Source organism: Pinus tabuliformis, chromosome 3_2 (assembly GCF_031772625.1).
Source record: "Pinus tabuliformis cultivar Carrire ecotype Pingquan chromosome 3_2, CPIR1, whole genome shotgun sequence".
NCBI lineage: Eukaryota > Viridiplantae > Streptophyta > Pinopsida > Pinales > Pinaceae > Pinus > Pinus tabuliformis.
This window is the reverse complement of record NC_142302.1, coordinates 125,837,836-125,858,924: the sequence shown is the minus strand read 5'-3', so window position 1 is coordinate 125,858,924 and position 21,089 is coordinate 125,837,836.

Here is a 21,089-nt window from a genome sequence, read left to right as displayed (position 1 = left end):
TAAATGTTGAACAGTGTCCCAAGACACAAGAAGAGGAAGAGGACATGTCCCGTGTTCCATATGCGAGTGCAGTCGGTAGCCTGATGTATGCAATGGTATGTACTAGACCAGACATTGCACATGTAGTGGGAGTATTGAGCAGGTTTATGTCAAAACCAAGGAAGGAGCACTGGACAGCAGTGAAACGGGTTTTCAGGTATTTGCGTGGCAATAGTGATTATGGTGTGTGCTACCAAGGAAGACCAGGATTGGACAGAGTGTTGGATATTCATGGATTTGTTGATGCAGACTAGGCTGGAGATCTGGATCAGAGAAGATCTACAAGTGGGTATGTGTTTAACCTATTTGGAGGTGCAGTCAGTTGGATGAGTAAGAAACAATCTGTAGTGGCACTATCAACTACAGAGGCAGAATACATGGCAGCCACTCATGCAAGCAAGGAAGCAGTTTGGTTGCAGAGATTGTGTTCAAGTATGGGGTTAGTACAGGGAACTATAAGAATAGACTGTGACAGCCAAAGTGCAATTTTCTTGGCAAAAAACCCTGCTTATCATTCAAAGACAAAGCACATTGATGTTCAGTATCACTTTGTGAGGGATATGATAGAAGACAAAAAGGTGTTGCTAGTAAAGGTGGACACTTTGAAGAATATTGCAGATGCATTGACAAAATCTGTGAGCTCTGAGAAGTTCTCTTGGTGTAGAGAAACAATGGGCATTTCATGGCTGGAAAATTGACTAAGCTCTCCTGTGGCCCCCTGTGGAAAGAAAACAACAAGTGGGAGATTGTTGGGTTGTGTTATATTCTTTCCACGACTAACCCACATAGTGAATCGGGGGGTTAGAGGGGGGGCAGAGCCCCCCCTTTGTTGCGCCGATTGCGCAGCGGGGGGGTCACAGGGGGGGCGGCAGCCCCCCCTGTCTGGGGGGTTTGAGGGGGGCAGGTAGCCCCCCTCTACGGGGTCCGAGGCAGCGCCCCAGGAAAAAAAAAAAATTGGACCCTATATTAGGTTTGGCAAACCTACCTATGGTTTTCGGTCCATGGTTTTGGCCGCGATGGTTTTCGGCCCATGGTATTGGATGCTTCGGCATGTATAAATATGTATTGTAACATTGAAAGGAATATAATGAAAAATCAAGCTGGTAGTCCCGGTTTTGGGATCCAGGGGAAAATCTCTGTGTATATGTGTTTTATGTGTTATGCTCTCGCATTGTTTATTTTTCTATGATTTAGAATTCGTATGCAGGTAATTTCTGTACGGGGTTAAAACCTACAGGCCCCATCATGGTGTGCCATATGCTACCTCCACTCCTCCATGAATTCATGTATGGAAATCCTTGGCCAATGTCTGGCAGTGGGCACACTTTGACATGACCTACTAGACTAAGTTGCACTTGTACATATTGTAAATAGGATTGTGATATTTTTCTCCATTTTTTTGTTTAGTGTGGGATGTGAGAATTTTTCCATTCTCTCATTTATGCCAAAAATCCAAAAAATAAATATAGAACCCAAAAAATAAAAAATAAAAATTGGTCATGTTTTTTCCTAATCTATGTTTTATTTCTTTCATTATGTGATTTAACCATGGGTTTAGTCTTCCTGGATGGTTCTTATAGGATAGGGTGGTGTTTTTATTGCAACATCCATTGGACAGTAGGTGTGTTTATTTGAACCTAACATATAGGGGTAGGTAATATATCACCATCATTGATGCATTATTGATCGTTAGTGCCATCATTGTGCCTTACATCTAAACCTGTCAAGTTGCAGTATTAACCACTCTTTTCTATGCACATCGTAACTTGGCAGTAGAGCTTACCTATACATTAATGTCCTAGTTTAGCTCCTTTTTCTGTATTGGTGTCCATGCAATCATTTTTACTCCTTTTCAGAATCCCTCCTTCTAACCGGCCATGGCCTAGAATTTAAGCCTCATGTCCTCCTCTTTGTCATATTTATGGCTTTACCCCAAGAGTATTCCACACTTTATCCCTTGTGATTGCCACTTTTTATCAACCTATTTTTGAACTATGAGCCTTAGTTTCTTCATTCCATCGTCATCATCTGCTTGGCCTACTATTTTCTTTCACTTGTTTTTTTACTCTTTCTTGGAGGAACCACTGCAATGAGTGGTCCTATTAGCTAGCCTCTTGCTCTCTTCATGTTTTCAACAGTTCCACCATGACTGGAACCAATTGCTACCCCTTATACCACTCATTCCTCCAGGAGGATTTTAATTTAATCTCTTTTCAGACTACTTAATTTAGAAAAGATTGTTGAGTGAACTTGCCTCCTTCACGATCATTAAAGTACTTGAAGGGACGTCTATTCAGTGTAAGTTTAACCCTTTTTTGGATTGAGTAGACTAGCTATGAAAAAGGAATACGCTAGTCTGCTATGGCTAGAAGGTTCTCGCTTATATTGTTCTATCTCTTTTTCAGGCTTGGGAGACTAAAATTACGAAAAAGGAACCTATTGAACATACTTGTGTTCTCTTTTGTGCTCGTTAAACCATGAAGGAGACCAAAAATAGAAAAGGGAAGGGAACATGTATTTTTTCCAGTAATCAAAATGGCAGCTTCAATCACATCACCCTTGAACATGGCACTTGTCTGCATCATTATCTCACACTTGGGTTTTACCTTGCATAGGAGTCATACCATACATATGAGTCTGCCTACTCCTCCAATTGGTTACTCTTCCAATCATATGGAGTGTACTTCAATTCCTCCTGCATCATTGCATGGAATCACGTGGTGCTCATTTGTGATGTTTCCAAGTCACCTTTTTTTTTGTGCCACCATGTGTTCAAGGGAAGTCTCAGCCTGTGTCGGCTATCTGTAGTTTCTCGTTGACATTTTTGAGTGGGTCATCCCTTTATTGGTTGTACTTCATCATTTCATGACTTCATCCATACATCACATCATCTTGGTCTTTTCCATGTCGATTGATGGGGGATACATCAAGTCCCTACTTCGACGGATCTTCTCCTATCAACTTCAACACATTATCTAGGAGCTTGATATAGGAACCAATAGTACCTTGGAGATTGCAAACCTAAGTGGTAGGATTCCTCTTGATCAAAAATGGGTTTACATTATTGACTCTTGATCGGTTGAGTTCACTGGTTTTCAACATTAGCTCATTTATTCACACTGAGTGGACTATACTAGGTACCTTGGGGTCCATTTTCCTCATTGGTGGATCCCCTCACGTCTATTATTGGTTTACTTCATTAACTGGTAATCAAATATTTTCTACCATGCTCGACATCAACATGTAATAGCCCTCGTGAAAAAATTCATGTAATAAAAGTTAATAAAGGCAAAAATAAGACCACAGTTAAGGGACACTTATTCCAAGTTGAATGTTGGGCAAATATATCCTAGTGAGCATCATTGGATGTGTGTTTTGGCTAAGGAAAATTGGTGTTGGGCATGGAATCCCCACACAATAGGTTTTGGGGCTCAAAGCCCAAGTTTTGGTCAAAAGTTTTGTAAGACTCCGCGAATTGCAGGATTGGAGCGCGAAGTAGAGGTTAAGTCATAGGGTTGTCCGCCCTAAAGTAATGTAATGTAATGTAAAGTCATGTCGGCCTACCCATGGTCCGTGGACCATGGGATTGTATAAATAGAGCGAGGCTCTAAGTTGAAAAGATAGTAGATGATAGAGTGAGTAGTGAAGGAATGGTTCGAGCTTAGAGTAGGATTCTAAGTGTATTGGGTCGTAGTAGTAGGAAGAGGCTCTGCAGCTAAGTGCACAGAGGCCTAGTAGAGTCCGCAGCTGAGTGCACGGACCCCTGCAGCTGAGTGCGCAGAGGCCTAGTAGAGTCCGCAGCTGAGTGCACGGACCCCTGCAGCTGAGTGCGCAGGGCGGTGTCGAGTCTGTAAGCGGGATTGAAGATTAATAAAGAGAAGTTGATTCTTATTTCTGTGTATTTGTTGTGCATTATCTTCTTTATGTTTGTATTAGTTTATGTATCGCGCGCACTGATATGATTGTTGAATATGTTGTAATAACCATAAATCTTACACACACAAGTTAAGTAATCAGTTAATTAGCAAGGAACTTGGGTATTATACGGGTCGCACCCTGAGTAGGGTTGTGCGGAAACAGCAGCACAGGTTGCGAAGGAATAGCAAGTGCGCGTAGCGACGGGTCAGACCACGAACCTCCAGAAGCCCGTAGGACATCCCCAGGGTGCAGAAACCTGGTTCTAGCACCCTCCCATACTACTTCAGGTGAGACCTTAGTCTGCGCTCCGCGGATTGTTGCCAAAAGGGCCAGTAGTACCAGGATTTGCTTGGCTAAATCACCTCTGAACCTAGGTCAGGCCCATACAAGCCAAAAAATGGTTCCATTGCTGGGACTGGGATCTGCATAAAGGATGTCTGATGTCGTGCCACTGGAATCCAACGAAGAAAGAAATTGAAGAGTGGTTGGAGAAGAAGATTCATGAGTTCATGGCACAGGAGAACAAAAATCCGCGAGTATCTAAGGAATAGTGGTTGGAATGCTACTTGTATACAGAACTTCACAAAATTTTCTTTGCATCTTTTCCGTCTTAACTGTATGAGTGGATCGCGAAGTTAGCAGAAAATTAGGGAAGGTGTAGGCTCGACAAACCAATAGTGAGGACTCTGGAATTAGTGCGCAGACTAGAAGTGTCAGAGGATAAGATAGTGCGAGTTGTGGACCACTGGCTCGACCAAATAATAGGAGTATTTATCACTGAGTTCGTGGTAGACACAACCACCAGCTACAGTGAGGCAGAGCGACGTTTTCTCAAGGGACCGCGAGGTAAGTATATTAAATTTTTCAACACTTGGATTAAGATGCTATTGTGTGAAAAGAGGGTTATGCGAATAAATTAATGTTTGGGACTACACGAAGCGAAAGAAGTGAGGAGTTGGAAAACAGTCCCTTAATTTCACCCTCGCAGGAAAGAGAGGAGAGCTCGTGAAAGTTTCTCCGAGAAGCGAGGTCAGTTTGTTAAGACAAAAAATTCCACATTTACCACCCCCACCCACACCGCCACAAGTTTCACCCCCCTCACCTCCATCTCCACCCACTCCACCTCTGTCACCACCGCAGTTCAGTATGGCGAGTGTGATTAAACTTTCGGTGTTCAGAGGAGTAGGAAATGAAGATCCGGACCAATTCTGGTTCGTGGTAAGAGTAGTATGGGAAGCACAGGGCGTCATGGATGATAATATTAAAAAGGCTATGCTGGTGAGCGTGTTGTAGGATCACACATTAATGTGGTATATCAAGCATTCTAATGACCACCTGAACACAGGAATTGCAAAGATCCAGACCGTGTTGAACAGGGAATTTAGCAGGCCAAAATCAGAGACACAATCAATCATCGGGTTTAAGGAGATCGCAATGCTCTCGAGTGAGACCCCTTGGGATCTAGACCAAAGGCTGAAGAGTATGATTCGCGAAGCCAATATGACGTTAACAGATGCACAGCATCACGCATGGTTTGTGGCCTCACTTACGCCGCACTTAAGGACGGCGCTATCACAACAAAAACTTTCCACCCAAGCCGAAGCATTAGAGATGGCAATGAGATTGCATGAGACGCCTATACAAGACCCTAGGTTGTGATTCCAACAAATCCATGCACAAATGCAAAATTTGTGTCTAGAGATGCAAAGTTTGAAACAAGACAGGACACCTTGACTGGAGGTGCACGAGGAAGTATGGTGCATAAAATGCAAAGGCCAAGGGCACGACAAGGACCATTGTCCAGTGTTCGTGAACTACTTGGCAGGGGGAGGGCCAATGCCGTTAAGACCGGAGGCACAAGAAAGGTCGAGCGAGGTGTCTGCATTATGGTGCGTAATCTACCAGATAGGAGGAAATCACACCATGGATAATTGTCATCTGTTGCAGAAGTATACACAGACATCCCAACAATTGTTTTGTAATTTCTTCAAGTCGGTAGGCCATGACGAACGCACCTCCTGAAGCTATGAACTAATGATCGATCGGACTCCTACCTATAGGGTGCATGCCAAAATGCAAGCCCTTAACCCAAATGCAGGGATGGCGTGCGCTGGCTTTGAGGGGCGCGGTTGGGGTCGAGGTGGAATGGGACCAGGAAGGGGTCACGGCAGATAATTTGTTACAATTGCAGAGGGCCAGAGCATTATGCCCGCGATTGCACGAACCTGACTAGGATATCATGTTGGTATTGTAATCAATTTGATCATGAGGCAGCAGATTTCCCTTTTCTGATAGCGAAGATGCGCGAAAAGGGGGTACTCCAACCCATTCCGACCCAAAATTTACAAATTATGAGGTCTGAATCATGCGAAGAAGACCCAAGTGTAAACATGATGCTTAGGAGTGGTATGAACATGGGAGATGATAAAGGGAAGCAACCAAAAGAAAGCGCGTGGGTTTGCAAGGCTCCTACAAAGGAACCCGAGTTTGAATTAGAACGCGCAAAGGAGACATTCATGGAATCTAAGAAGAGCTTCAGTGAGGCCTCCACTTCAGGTAGTAAGGATCAACTAGAACCAGCAATGGATCCTTCAATGCTCACTACCTTTCTGGAGACATGCATGAAATTGTTGCGTGACAATAAGGCGGTCAAAGGGCTACAGGAACTTATCAGTAGGTGCATGGGGTTAGGAGAACCACGTGTGGTCCATAAACTTGGAAAGCATGCATTGTGCACAGGAAGGGAAATGAGGTTGACTGCGCAAATAGGTGAGTATGAAATGGATCAGGTAATCCTGGATCTGGGCTCAGACACAAATGTACTACCAAAGCAAACATGGGCGCACATGGGTAGGCCCTTGTTACAATGGTCCCCTATTCAGTTACGAATGGTGAACCAACAGAAGGTTTTGCCCATGGGAAGATTGCAAGGGGTGACAGTCGATATTAAGGGCGCGAGGGTGCAGGCAGATTTTGAAGTGATAGAGATTGTCGATGACTGCAATCCCTATCTCGTGCTACTAGGAATAGAATGGGCCACCGAGATGAATGGAGTCATAAACCTGAAGAAGTGAAAAATGATCTTTGAGAAAAAGTCACTACGTGTGGTAGTACCGCTAGACCCAGCCGAAGGAGCATGATACACTGAACCAGTGCATGATGACGATAGTGATGACGATCTCGACTATATCTATAAGATAACTACACAAGGAGAGGATTGGGTGAATCCAATTGTAGATGGAAGGATTTCGTGGGAGCGTGAAAGCTCCTGCACTTTGGATTCAGATGAAGAGATAGAGTGATGGCAGAATCGGCTGCACGAAGTAACAACACTGAACTGCAACATGATGATCAGGTCATTGTGTTGCATAACAACAGAGGCAAGGGAGCTGCCGACATATGATGGATTGTCAGCGGTGGATGAATTTCTAAGCAAATTCGAAAGTGCAGTACCAGAACAGTAGCGGTTCGATGCGCTGAAGTGGGCATTGCACGCCACACCCGCACGATGGTGGGGTATGCATCAAGGAAATTTCAAGGACTGGCGCAAGTCAGTCAACAAGGGTGGAACAACTTGCGTGCCCACCTTTCTCGATGGGTACAAACATATGCTGTAAAACCCGTACAAGCGCAAAACAACCCCAGAATAACAAATCGAAACAAAGAGTGGCAGCAGGAAAGGTGACGCACGCTACCAGTTCTCTGTAACAAAGCCTTCGATAGGGTGTGTAGAGTACTGAACAAGGTTCACCAAGCGAGACAAAATGATTGGGACTTACGCATGCCAGCGGTTCGATGGGCCTACCGGACCATGTGTAAAACCCTGAACGTGGAGACGATTCCAAAGGAGTGGAACAGAATGGAGATGATACTTACTAAAGAAAATACAAAAAGGAATCCGCACGTACTGGACCCTGTAGTAGTGACAGTGCGCGATGACCAAAAGGAAGAAATCACACATCTACGCAAGGTAGAACATATAAGGATTCACAAAGCCATCCAACGAGGGAACCTTAGACTTTGTGCACTCGAAAAGGACTGGGTACAATTGAGGAAGAAAAGCATTTTGATGGACACTAAGATCAAGAGGCTGGAAAACGAGATCACATAGGCATGTCTCGCCGATAAACCAAGGATGACAAGGCAAGATATAGGTGATCGTACCACTACGTTAGAAGAATGTCACCACGAATTTATGACTCTGTTGCCATGGCTACGAACGCACCTCACCAAACGCAGTAACCAGGGGAGCGCACTACATATGGTAGAACGCACAGCGCCAGTGGTCGCGCAGACAATTGAGGAGTTTTCACGGGCTATGCTGGAAGGCAAGTTGAAGTCTCGCACAGGTGGTGCGACCACCTAACTAGCCATAGGGAGCACAATCTCAATGCCCCATACAGTTGAAAGAGAGAGCGGGACTCTAAAAGAGTCTGTTTGGGAGTTGTGTGATGAGGGAGGTGCGCGCAGAAACAACATGACACAAGGTTCGTACCCGCACATGGGGGGCTACGCTGCCACATGGGTAGACTGGGAAGTAACCATTGGTGTCACTGTTCATGATGAGATGTCTAATTTAAGGAAAAATGGGAGCAAGTGGCAGGAAATTAAAACACAAATTAAGAGCTAGATTTTGGACGATCTGTCGCCAAGAATGCATTAATGACTCAGAAGTGGGGGAATGGTCGAATTCAAATTCAAAAGACTATAAAATTCCAAGGGCTAGCCATGAGACAACACTTGTTCATTTGAGATTTGAGCTACTACGAAGAGCACAGAGTGTTGAGCACCAAGCAATATTTGAGCCCCCAAGTTCACGAACAACCATAGACAGTTCGAACAAGATGACAACTACCAGGAGAGGTGTGGGTTTTGCAGAGGGTCCCGTCGAGGAAGCCCCACAGAACCTATGGTCCAGGTTGGGGATGCGCCAGAAATTCCGAAGTCACCTCGGACACCGAGACCCAAGAAGGATAAACAAGCAGCGGGACTAGTCCACATGTCCCCGTGAAATCCGCGGTTTGGTAAACTTTCCATGGAAGAAAAGGGCAAGGTTGTCACCATTGAGACAGATGATGAGGAGGAGGACCTATAGGCTCTCGTAGATGAGATAGAGGTGGATGAAGAAATGGAAGAAGACATCTAGCTGGTGTGCATTGCAGCAAAATTGCCTGAGTACATTCCTCCATAGAAAGGGAAAGCTAAGGTACCCAAGGATTTGGATGTTGCTAAGAGCGCACTCCAAACCCTGCTCCTCCTAGATGGAATTCTGTTTGAGGGCTCGGCCCTGGGCCGCGTGCCCACAATGAAATTTGAAGATTGGGACCTCGCGGACAGTGAGAAGTTCCCACATTTAGAGACTGAGAACCTCATGAAACAGAGCAAGGAGGGGTCAGTTACAACACTAGAGCCGCAGAAATGGCTGCGCGGTGTGGAGAAGGCTGGACTACTCCACCTACTATGGATTCCGCACTTTCACCACGCACCTATCACAATTTTCGTCATCAAGTAGTTGCTTTTCCTGGTGCACAATGGGTACTTATGGCTGGAGGAGCCTATTCCCATCACGGTGGATCTTATCCACAGGATTTCCTGGCTTCCCTATAAGGGAAAGGACCCCGCGCAGATAGCTGGCAAAAGTGGAGATTTGGCGCTCGCAGAGGCCATGAAGAAGAAGTACAAATTGGAAAAGAATAAGAGGGTCTACGCAATCAATAGCATTAAATATAAAGGGGTGCACGTAGCCACCCAACTCCTAGCCGGGAAGGTGATGAGAAAATGCCACGGAGACGAGGTACTAGCGTCGGTAGTTGTGTTGGCAGAACAATGCGTGAAGGGGATCCAATTCAACTAGTTTGAGTTCCTCTGCGAAGAATTCCTAACTAACTGCAAGGAAGCTCAAGAGCAGGGCAAGACCTTCCACTACGCATGGTTTCTCTTGTCTATTTTATTGGTGACAAGGGAACTGCCTGAGGATAGTCAGTTCCCTCATATTGAACAGGACTTGCCAAAGGCTGCAAAATATGCGTCGCTCTGGGCTACGAAGGATGCCACGTAGATCCACGAAACTAAGATCTTCTGGGTGCTCATGGAGGTGAGTGTTCGGATGTGGATTAATAGGAGGTCGCGCATATCCCCCACAGTGTACAATAGTCTGCGGAGCTTTGCAAACTTCAAGGTGGATATGCACAATGTGTATATCAAGGCGCATAAGGATCTGGCACAGAACTGGACCAAGCTTCCTTTCATCGCAATTGATGATGCCATCTTCTCCGTGCTCAAATCATGGCCTCCCGAGTGGTGCACCTCGGATCTGGCAGAGCAGGATAGAACAGCGGCACAAAAGCAGAAGGATGCCACCAAGTTGTTGGCCCAACAGAAACTCAACAAACAGTTGGCCATGGAGGTAAGGGCTGCCCACGAGGCAACAAAGGCAGCCACAGGATAAGGAGCAGAGGACACAGCAGAAGGCGTGGACTCGAGTAAAACATCTACACAGCTGAAACCATCACGCATTACGGAAATATCAAGCCCGTGAAAGAAGACCAAGGCTTCCAAATTGGACATCGAACCAATTACATTGACAGAGGGTGACCTCTACGACATCGGCGACACAGTTCACAAGGTAACCAGGGAAGCGCTCCAGGAAGCTATGACAGAGCAACAAAATGTGTTGGGAGCCCTAAGGATGCAACTATAGGAACTTCAAGTGAGGCCCCCACAGGAAGGAACAATAGTCGCCTACAGCGCTACAGGTACATCAGAAGTGGAGCAGCTGCTTCGCACAAAAATAGCCAACACCATAGTGCTGCAAGAAGGAGTGCTAATAGTAGAGAGCGAGGAGGACAAAGCTGCAGTGGGCCGGATCAAGCGACTTGGCATAAATTTGGCTACCGTTCCGCGGGACACGTTGTACCAGTTGCAAGACGGCATAACAACAGAGCTACATGCCCGGGAAGGCCGCGTGATCTAGGTATATAGAGAGCAAAAGATCAACATCGAACAGCTCAGCCTGCAGTGTGACGAGCTAGTGTCACAGAATCGGTAGATCGTGCAAACAGTGGATGAAGCGTGCCAGCGCGTTCCAGAATTATCCATCGCTGCATACCTACCAACCAAGATGCCGCTCCACTATTTCGCAAGTGGAGTCCGAAGCGCACGCGAGGAAACAACACGAGTGTAGCGGGAGCTGAACCTCCATATTGCTAAGCTACAGATGAAGGCGCAAACTTCCACTCCTCCGGAAGTTAAAGAACAGCGCATTAACAAAATTCAGACAGGATTGGAAGAAATTGGAAGGTCGATGCAGGACTACACTGGTATGTTGGACCAAGCGTTCGACGTCCTCACATCCTTGCAGGAGGACCCCAACATACAGTGCCTGGAAACAGAGGCGTGCAAACTATAGCAGTAGTATTACAGTGTCAAGGGAAAGGCGGAGACAGTCGTCCTCACCCAACGGTTGGCTAGCATGCAGCAAGAAAGGGCACTAAAGGAGTAGGTGGATGCTACAAGACAAAAAGAGGCCCTTCTCAAAGCACGCGTCCAGCCTTGGATTGATGAGGCCTTCACCATTAATTGAGGGCAAGCTCGCGCAGATGCAGGGACTATATGCGCTAAGACAAATAGCAGAGCCTCACAAAGAAGCAACAAAAGAGTGCATGCAGCAAGTCCATCAAATAGCAGAACAGTACACTGCGGACCTCTGGGCAGTACGGGAACAGTTGGAGGGGCTTTGTGCCAAGATCACCGCACCAGCAGAGTGACTCAAGACGAGTCACGATGATTGTGTTGGGGGCCTGTTGGGCATGGAATCCCCCCACAGCAGGTTTTAGGGCTCAAAGCCCAATTTTTGGTCAAAAGTTTTGTAAGACTCCGCGCATTGCGGGCGCGAAGTAGAGGTTAAGTCATAGGGTTGTCCACCCTAAAGTAATGTAATGAAATGTACAGTCATGCCGGCCTGTGGACCATGGGATTGTATAAATAGAGCGAGGCTCTAAGTTGAAAAGATAGTAGATGATAGAGTGAGTAGTGAAGGAATGGTTCAAGCTTAGAGTAGGATTCTAAGTGTATTGGGTCATAGTAGTAGGAAGAGGCTCTGCAGCTGAGTGCGCAAAGGCCTAGTAGAGTCCGCAACTGAGTGCGCAGGGCGGTGTCGAGTCTGTAAGCGGGATTGAAGATTAATAAAGAGAAGTTGATTCTTATTTCTGTGTATTTGTTGTGCATTATCTTCTTTATGTTTGTATTAGTTTATGTATCGTGCGCACTGATATGATTGTTGAATATGTTGTAATAACCATAAATCTTACACACACAAGTTAAGTAATCGGTTAATTAGAAAGGAACTTGGGTATTATACGGGTCACACCCCGAGTAGGGCTGCACAAAAATAGCAGCACGGGTTGTGAAGGTATAGCAAGTGCGCGTAGCGACAGGTCAGACCGCGAACCTCCAAAAGCCCATCATACATCCCCAGGGTGCGGAAACCTAGTTCTAGCACCCTCCCATACTACTTCAGGTGAGACCTCAGTCCGCGTTCTGCAGACTGTTGCCGAAAGGGCCAGTAGTATTGGGATTTTCTTGGCTAAATCACCTCTGAACATGGGTCAGGCCCATACAAGACAACAATTAGCAAAGGAAAAAAGGCATTTTTGGCACATTTATTTATGAAAATAAAGGAAATTAGGAGAAAAGTAAGGTGAAAGGTCACAGGTTGCATGTGAGGAGGGAAATGAAGGAAAATAATGGAAAATGAAGAAATTAGAGGCCTAATTAATAAAAATGCTTCTAAGGATCAGTTGGTAACCCTTTGTCAGTTCAAGTTTGGAGCTCTCTCATTATTATCTCTCTATCTCTCACTCTTGATCACTTAGAGTTTACTTGGAGCACTCTAGCTTCCAAGCAAGGAGGGAAAAGCAAGCAAAGGGAAAGGAAGGAATGCAAGGATCAAGGAAAGGAAAGTAGGATCAAGCAAATTTAGCAAGAATACTTGCAAGTAACCTTTTGCATGTGTGATTTCCTAGCTAGTTTGGACATGCATGATTCTGCATGTTGGTGTATGGTTATCTTATTGTCGGTGGCATGGTTTTGTCAGGTTATGATAGTGGTTTTCAGCCTAGCCTTGCCTTTTTTCCAGATGCCATGATATGTTTGGATGTTTATATCGGTTTTGAGCTTTGTTTTGCCGGATGGATTTCGGAATCCGGGGCAGAGGTGGTCTCAAGTTTCAATCCCAAAGGCCTATGAAGCCCTTAACCGGTTTTGGTGGGATACATGGTAAACCCTGAGGGAGGAGTCTTAGTTTAGGACCTAGTGATCCGAGTTTGGATTGCGGTAAACCCTAAGATACTGGTCTCGATTTAGGGCCTAGTGATCCGAGATTAAATTGTGGTAAATCCTGAGAGACAAGGAGATGGAAAATTCCTCAAGGATAGTGGTGGATTCCAGATGGCATTCCAAGTTTGTTTCAGTTGCGATCGGAGCATCGATTTGGTGTGATCACGGTTTAATGAGGGTGGAGGTGGTTTAACCTCTGGATTCCCTTGGTTGTTCTATGAGATCCCACATTCATGCTTGGAATATGGCACAAGGGTGACTAGATGAAAGAGAGATTTGGTTTAGCCATGTTTATGGTCAGGTGGTACGTGGAAATCTTAAACCTGGTCAGATTTTCCTATGATTAATAAAAGCTAAGTTCTCTTACTCTTTCACTTGTCTATATGTGGATTTAATGGTTATCATATCTCTAATATTTATATGGTTTTATGTTGGTTATAATCATGGTTATATGACTGGTTCATGTCATGGTTATTTCATGTATTTACTTGTAATTTGTTAAATGGATGGATACAAGACCTAATTGATGTTATAACAGTTCCATGGATAAGGTGGTGATCCTTCTGGTTATGTTTCATAACTTCTTTCAACCATTCATGCTCTATCTTGTATCCTAGACCCGTAGGTTGCATTGATGCCAAGTGTTTGATAGAATGTCAATCTCGGTTGGGGATACTCATGCCTAGTCCTAAGGTTTATTTTTTATTTTTTTATATTTTCATCATGTCTTTGATGGATTCTTAAGGTTATAACAAGTTCTGGGTAGAGGTCAGGATTATGGGCTAGAAAAGTGGCTTAAATCCTAGGGACGCTAGCACAGGTCTGTTGAAAAGAGTCCAGGGATGCTGACACAGGTCTGCTGAAAAGAGTCTAAGGAAGTTGGAACATAGGCCTATGAGAGCAACTTTGGCTTCTAGATGTTGCATTTCCTATAGCATGAGAGTGATCAGGGGTTAAAAGACTTAAATCATCAATGGGACTCAAGGACAGGATGTTTGAGTGGCTGACATGTCTCATGAGGGTGATGTTACTGATTTGGATGGGTTTGTTTGATAAGTTTAGTTGGTTCCATTTCGTTAAGGTCACCAAGGAAGTTGAATCCCTTATAGTGACCTCTCTCATCCCATGTTTACCCCGGTTGGGTGGTAGCTTGGGTGGACCTAGGAGGAGGGGGTGTTACACAACATATCTATTTGCAAGTTTTATATTCGTACCATGGGGGTTATGTCGAAGACCCTGGGTTAGGGAAATCTCACTCTTACATGGCACCCTTCCCAAGCTGCATTGGGTTATGCATCATTTATTTACATTGAGGGCTATTCTGGGGAACTTCATGTTTTTCATGTGTCCTTAGCCTTATTGATGTATATTGTGACATCGATCCACATTGTATTTATTGGTGGCTATTTTTTATCTCATGAGTCACATGGATCCACTGTGTATTCTTTATGGCCATGTTTAGCATTTCATGTCATGGATCTGCAGTGTATATTTTGGCGGCCATGTTCAGTGTCTCTTTATGATCGAACACCTTTATGATTGAGCACAGGTATGCCCGCTTTGGGGATGTTATCATCACAAATGAAACTTCGGCATTTGGTTTCTTCCGATCTGAGTTCTTAGCTTTGTCTCCTCCCCACTATTTTGACCTCTGAGCTTTATTATAATTCATTTCTACCATCAGTTACTCTTTTGACCTCATGCATTTGTTATTAGACAATTTTTCTCCCTAGGGTTAGTATCTTTGAGTCAATATATTGTTGACGTTTTTCCTTGGCCTTTGACCACTCCTTTCCCAGTGTTATGCCATAACCGCATATAGGGAGGCTTATGAGTGTGGTTGGAACCTTCCAACTGCATGCACAACCCATCTTCCATACGATTATGACCAAATTTTCACAGTTTGGTTCGTGCAATTAGAAGACTTATGGTTCCTAGGAGATCAATTTGCCTCATAATCTTACCTCATCTATTCGAGATGGATAGGACACATTATTGAGAAGCTTCTTTAACTTTTCTTCATCCTAGGTGTCTACATTCATCCTCTTGGTAATCTTTTTCTTCCTATTTATACTAGTCTATCCTATAGGGTCAAGATAGTCATAATCAGAGAGCTAGAGAGTCATATGTTGTTATTGTGATTTAGCCTTGAGAGTTGCATGTTGCCTTGAGTCCTTGTTCATTATAGTGGGGAGACTCTGTTGGAATTAGGAGAGGAATTACAGACCTAAATGTGTATATGTACTTTTGATTTATGGTTAATGAAGATTCATGTTCCCTTCATTTACATCAGTGTTTGCAACAATTTATATTCATGTGTTTCTTGATGTTTTGAGCTAATAGTCCTCTGTAGAAGAATACTTATCGTCTATGTTCATTCATGCTTGTGTGTAGGATTGGATTATGAGCAGAATAAAGGGATCTCTTGGATTGGAGTGAAAGGATTCTACATCAAACCTAAAACCCTTCGCCAACCTGCGAGGAGGCAAGGTACTCGCTCAGACCATATAGCATTAGGAACTACATGGAGAATGCTTGCATAGCTATATAACTTAGGGATTTATGTTGAATTGGTTTGGCCATATTTTTTGTTGTCTAGTGATCCAAATAGGGCATAGGATTACGGAGCAATGGCTCCTTGTGTGTAAAATTTACTGCAAAAAAACTGGTGCGTTCAATGAGAGCATTCATTTTTTTTGCTCGCTTCACTTTTGGATCTTCTTGAAAGATTCATATGATGCCCCCTAATGCATGAGGTCAGAAGAGTAATTGATGATATAAATGCATTATAATAAAGATCAAATGTCAACATAGGAGCGAGGATATAAAGCCAAGAACTCAGATTGGAAGAAACCAAATGTTGAAGTCTCATTTGTGTTGATAACATCCCCGATGCGGGCATACCCTTGCTTGGTTATAAAGGGATACTGAACATGGTCACCAAAACACACACTGTGGATCCATGAAATGAAATGATAAAACATGGACACAAACAATATACATTCGATCCATGTGACTCATCAAATATATCATAGCCCCTAGAAAATACAATGTGGATCTATGTCACATTATACATCATGACGACTATGGACACATGACAGATAATAAGTGACCCAGAATAGCCCTCAAAGTACATAAATGATACATAAATCCAACACAACCTCGAAAGGGTGCCATATAAGAGTGAAGTGTCCCTAACCCAGGGTCTTTGACATAACCCCCATGGTACGAATCTACAACACGTGAATAGATATGTTGATGTGTTGAGCATGGTAGAAACCATGTGATTACTAGTCAATGAGGTAAACTAGTAACAAATTTGAGGGAATCCACCAATGAGGAAAATGGACCCCAAGGTACCTAGTACAGTCCACTTAGTGTGAATAGAGCTAACATTGAACACCAGTGAACTCAACCGATCATGAGCCAATGACGTAAACCCACTATCGATCATGAGAAATCCTAGCACTAAGGTCTGCAAAATCCAAGGTACTACTAGTTCCTACATCAAGCTCTTGGATAATGATATGAAGTTGACAAGAGAAGATTTGTCGAAGGAGGGCCTTGATGTATTCCCCATCAATCGAGAAAAAACGAACCAGGATTATGTAGTGGATGTATGAAGTCATGAAGTGATGAAGTACAACTGACACAGGGATGGATGACTCAAAAAGGTCAATAGAAAACTACAGATGGTCGACACGGGCTGAGACTTCCCTTGAACACATAGAAACGTGACACAAAATTGACTTGGCAGCATAACTAATGATCTGATATTGATCTAAGACAATTAATAAGGTATTACAGACTCATGTGCATGGATGTGCCTATGTTATTTTATGCAACGGATCGATAAGATTACGAAATACACAGGCACTGAAGCAGTCAAGGAACACATAACAAGCAAACATATAAACACAACAAGTTTAATGAGGAGTTCACCCAATAATCCTGGGCTATGTCTCCCGGTCTAGCCTTCAGTGGTGGCCTCTCTATTATGTTTTCAAAGTAGATTTTTCACAATGGTGAGCTCAATTTGAGTCTTACACAGCAGATAAAAATCAGTAGGACTGTACTTGGATCCCCCAAGTCTCTAGAGTACACAGACTCTCCTTACTGACTCTCGACCTCTATTGGTCACAGTATTATGAGCCCAATCTGAGACTCATACATGACAGGCATATACAGAGGAGTTCGCTTGAATCTCTCAAGCCTTCTCTGGAGTACATAGACTCTCTGACTCTCTGTGGATCTATCTTAACTCTGCCTCGATGTTGCCTTTGCTTATGTAGGTCAGCTCGGCTTCTTCTCTCTGCTCTCTACTTTTAGCTTTCTTACTGCTTCCTCTACTTCTCTCTCTATTAGCTTGTGGCTTTAAAGCCAATCTGCTTCCTGATTGTTCATTTCCGCTTCCCAGCTTTCTGGTTCCCCTGCCTCTGTCCTTTTGAATCCCACTATTTTGTGTAATCATCACTATATAATGCCTCACAGGGAGGTGGCCACCTATTTCATAATGAAATGAGTATCAATTCTCTTGGATGTTTTCGAAACGACTGTTTCTTTTGTTAACTCCAAGAATGCCCACGAAACATGACCTTCTGCCAACGCATCAGCCACGTCGGACTTCAAATCCTATACAACTCTGCCTGTTAACCTCATCAAATCTGGTCATCCATCGGAATGCATCTCTGCCATTGATTTGGAGGCTCCAAATCCTACGGTCATCATCCATATCAGGCAGATAAGTAACATGATATTTACCCGTCTGATGTGAGTGGTTTTCTCTCTCTTCCGCTAGATGCGTGGCAACCACTGTGTGGCATCGGGCAGGACTCGGTTGAAACCGTTTACCGCTCAAAGTCCTTCTGATATCCTGCTGGTTTTTGTGGGACCCCGCTTTCGATGGAATCGGAATGATATCCATTACATTTTATGATTTTTCGGGTTCGGGTGCTTGCGGCCTTTCCTTCTTTGAGGGGTTTGCCCTACGATATCAGAAACTACCCCCATTTCTTGAATTGACCTCTGGTTTTGCTAATTTGCAATAGCGTGCATTACCATGGGCCAACAATCTGCGTGTTTGATCGACAGTCCTCGTTGCTCCGTGCTGATCACAAATTACAACTGTTACGAGGATATCTCTGATAAGCTTGATCTTTATAAGACTTTGAAACTTTGGCATGATTTTTAAAGAGTTCATGAAAACTTAGAGAGTGTTCTAGGATCCAATTTGGATCATGGCCTTCCCACTGAAAAATCTTTTGGACCACCAAAAGTTGGTTTTTAAGCATCAATCAAGTGAGGATATAGATTCCTCGCTTGCCCAATTTCTATCCATCTTGCACTGCTTGGTTTTGAACCTTTGAGCCCAATCTTGAGGTACTCAACATCCCCTCTGTGCGTAGTTCTCACCTTCTTGTCCAGAACTGTATCTCCCTACAATTCATTAAGATATTCAGGCAACAGATCATCAATAGAAGGAAATTGACTCTATTCATAATCAATGAAGGTTCAAACAGTCTCAAGCTTTCTACATTAATTACCGAATAGATGTGCATGTAAGCTAGCAAATCAAGCCGAAAAGCATTCTCACCAACTTTCTCAAGTATCTTGAAAGGTCCATACCTTATCGGCTTCAACTTCTTACCTTCACCTTGCATTCTGTCTTTGCTGATGACAGCCAGACTTGATCACCAACTTGGAAACTATGCTCACTCCAATGATTATCATGCCTTACCTTGTACTTGGCTTGGCTCTTTTCCAAATGTTCCTGTACTACCTGGTGAATCTCTTGGATTTGTTCAATGAACTTGGTTGCCTTGTCCACATCACTGTGTCCATCAACCGTTATGTCTTTACCAAAGACAAAATCCAAGGGAGACCTTAGTGTGAAACCAAAACAGGTCTCAAAAGGAGATCTCTAGTAGAAGAATGTTTAGCCCGGTTGTAAGCATGCTGCACATAACACAAATGTTCATCCCAAAGCTTGGGATTCTTGCTGCAATAGCCTCTGAGCAACTGGATCACTGTCCTATTGACCACCTCTATTTGGCCATCTGTTTGTGGATGAAAAGTTTTGCTCTTCTTCAGTCTGGTGTTCATCAATTCCCACAGACTCGACCAAAATTTCCCAACAACCCATGGATCTCAATCAGATACAATGGAAGTGGATAATCCAAAATGAACCCATACATGCTGAAAGAACAACTTTGCAATTTGTTCATCTGTAATCTATTTATTACAAGGTATTAAAATACACATTTTGCTGAACCTATCCACAATAACATATAAATAGTCGTGACCTTTTCTAGATTTAGGCAGTCCCCCAACAAATTCCATGGAAACACTTTCCCAAGGATGAGAAGGAACTGGTAGTGGAGTGTATATGCCTAGTTTTCTATTGCTGGGCTTGCTTTTAGCACACATGGTACACCCTCTTAGATACCTAGAAATTGTTTCATTGATTTTTGGCCAATAACAAAATCTTTGCAGCTGTGCAACTGTTTTACTTACACCAAAGTGACCTGATATTAAAGAAGTGTGTGCTTCTCGAATTATCTTTACTCTTTCAGTTTGTGGAATACATAACTTTCCAAAATGATACAAGATTTGGTCCTTAACATGATAATCCAATTCTTCTACTTGTTTCCCATGACTTAAAGTTTCATATACATCTTTGAAATCTATATCTTGAACATATTGTTCAATGTATATTTCATGCAATACTGAATTATGCTTAAGTATAGTAGATGCATTTATGATCGGTCTGGACAACATATCTGACTCTTTATTGTGTATGCCTTTTTATATCTTATGGCAAGATGAAACTGTTGTAGAAAACCCATCCACCTATAGTGTCTTGATTGCTACAACTTAGTTTGGGAGTGTAAATATTGAAGTGGTTGATGATCAATATGTATAACTGTCTGTTTGCCCATTAGATAATGTTTCCACTTTTTCACACTTTGTACTAATGCATACAATTCTTTATCATATGTGGCATAATTAACTACTATAGAATTAAATGTCTTAGAATGATAACATATGGGTTTATCGTGCTGCATCAACACTGCTCCCATGGCATAGTCATTGGCATATGTTTCAATCTCAAATGGTCTTTGAAGATCGGGCAGTGCTAGTATTGGTGTTGTACTAATCTTTTCTTTTAAGGTGTCGAAGGATTTCTGTTGTTTGCCTCCCCACTGAAACACCTAGTTCAATCCTATTAAAGCATGTAAGGGAGCTGCAATCAAGGAAAAGTTAGAGATAAACTTTCTCCAATACTGTGCTTCTCCTAGGAAGCTTCTAACTTCTATAGCAGATTTGGGTTTAGGCCAGTTTACAATGACTACAACCTTAGAGGGATCTATCTTCAATTCACCACCCCCTACATTTTGATAACTTAACATAAATATTTTCTCTTTTCAAAACATCTAGAATCTGCTTTGCATGCTTCAAATGTTCTTCCCATGTTTTACTAAATATCAAAATGTCATCTAAATATACAATGAAAAAATCATCAATAAAAGGCTTGAGTACATCATTCATTACTTTCATGAAAGTAGCAGGAGCATTAGTTAAGCCAAAAGGCATAACTAACCATTCATGCAATCCCTGCTTTGTTTTGAAAGCAGACTTCCATGCATCTTGCTCTGCAACTCTGACCTGATGGTAGCCACTATGTAAGTCCAACTTGGAAAAGTAAACAGCTTCTTTCAACTGATCTAATATATCATCTATACGTGGAATGGGATAACTATTTTTTATCGTTATCTTATTTTGTGCTCGGTAATCAA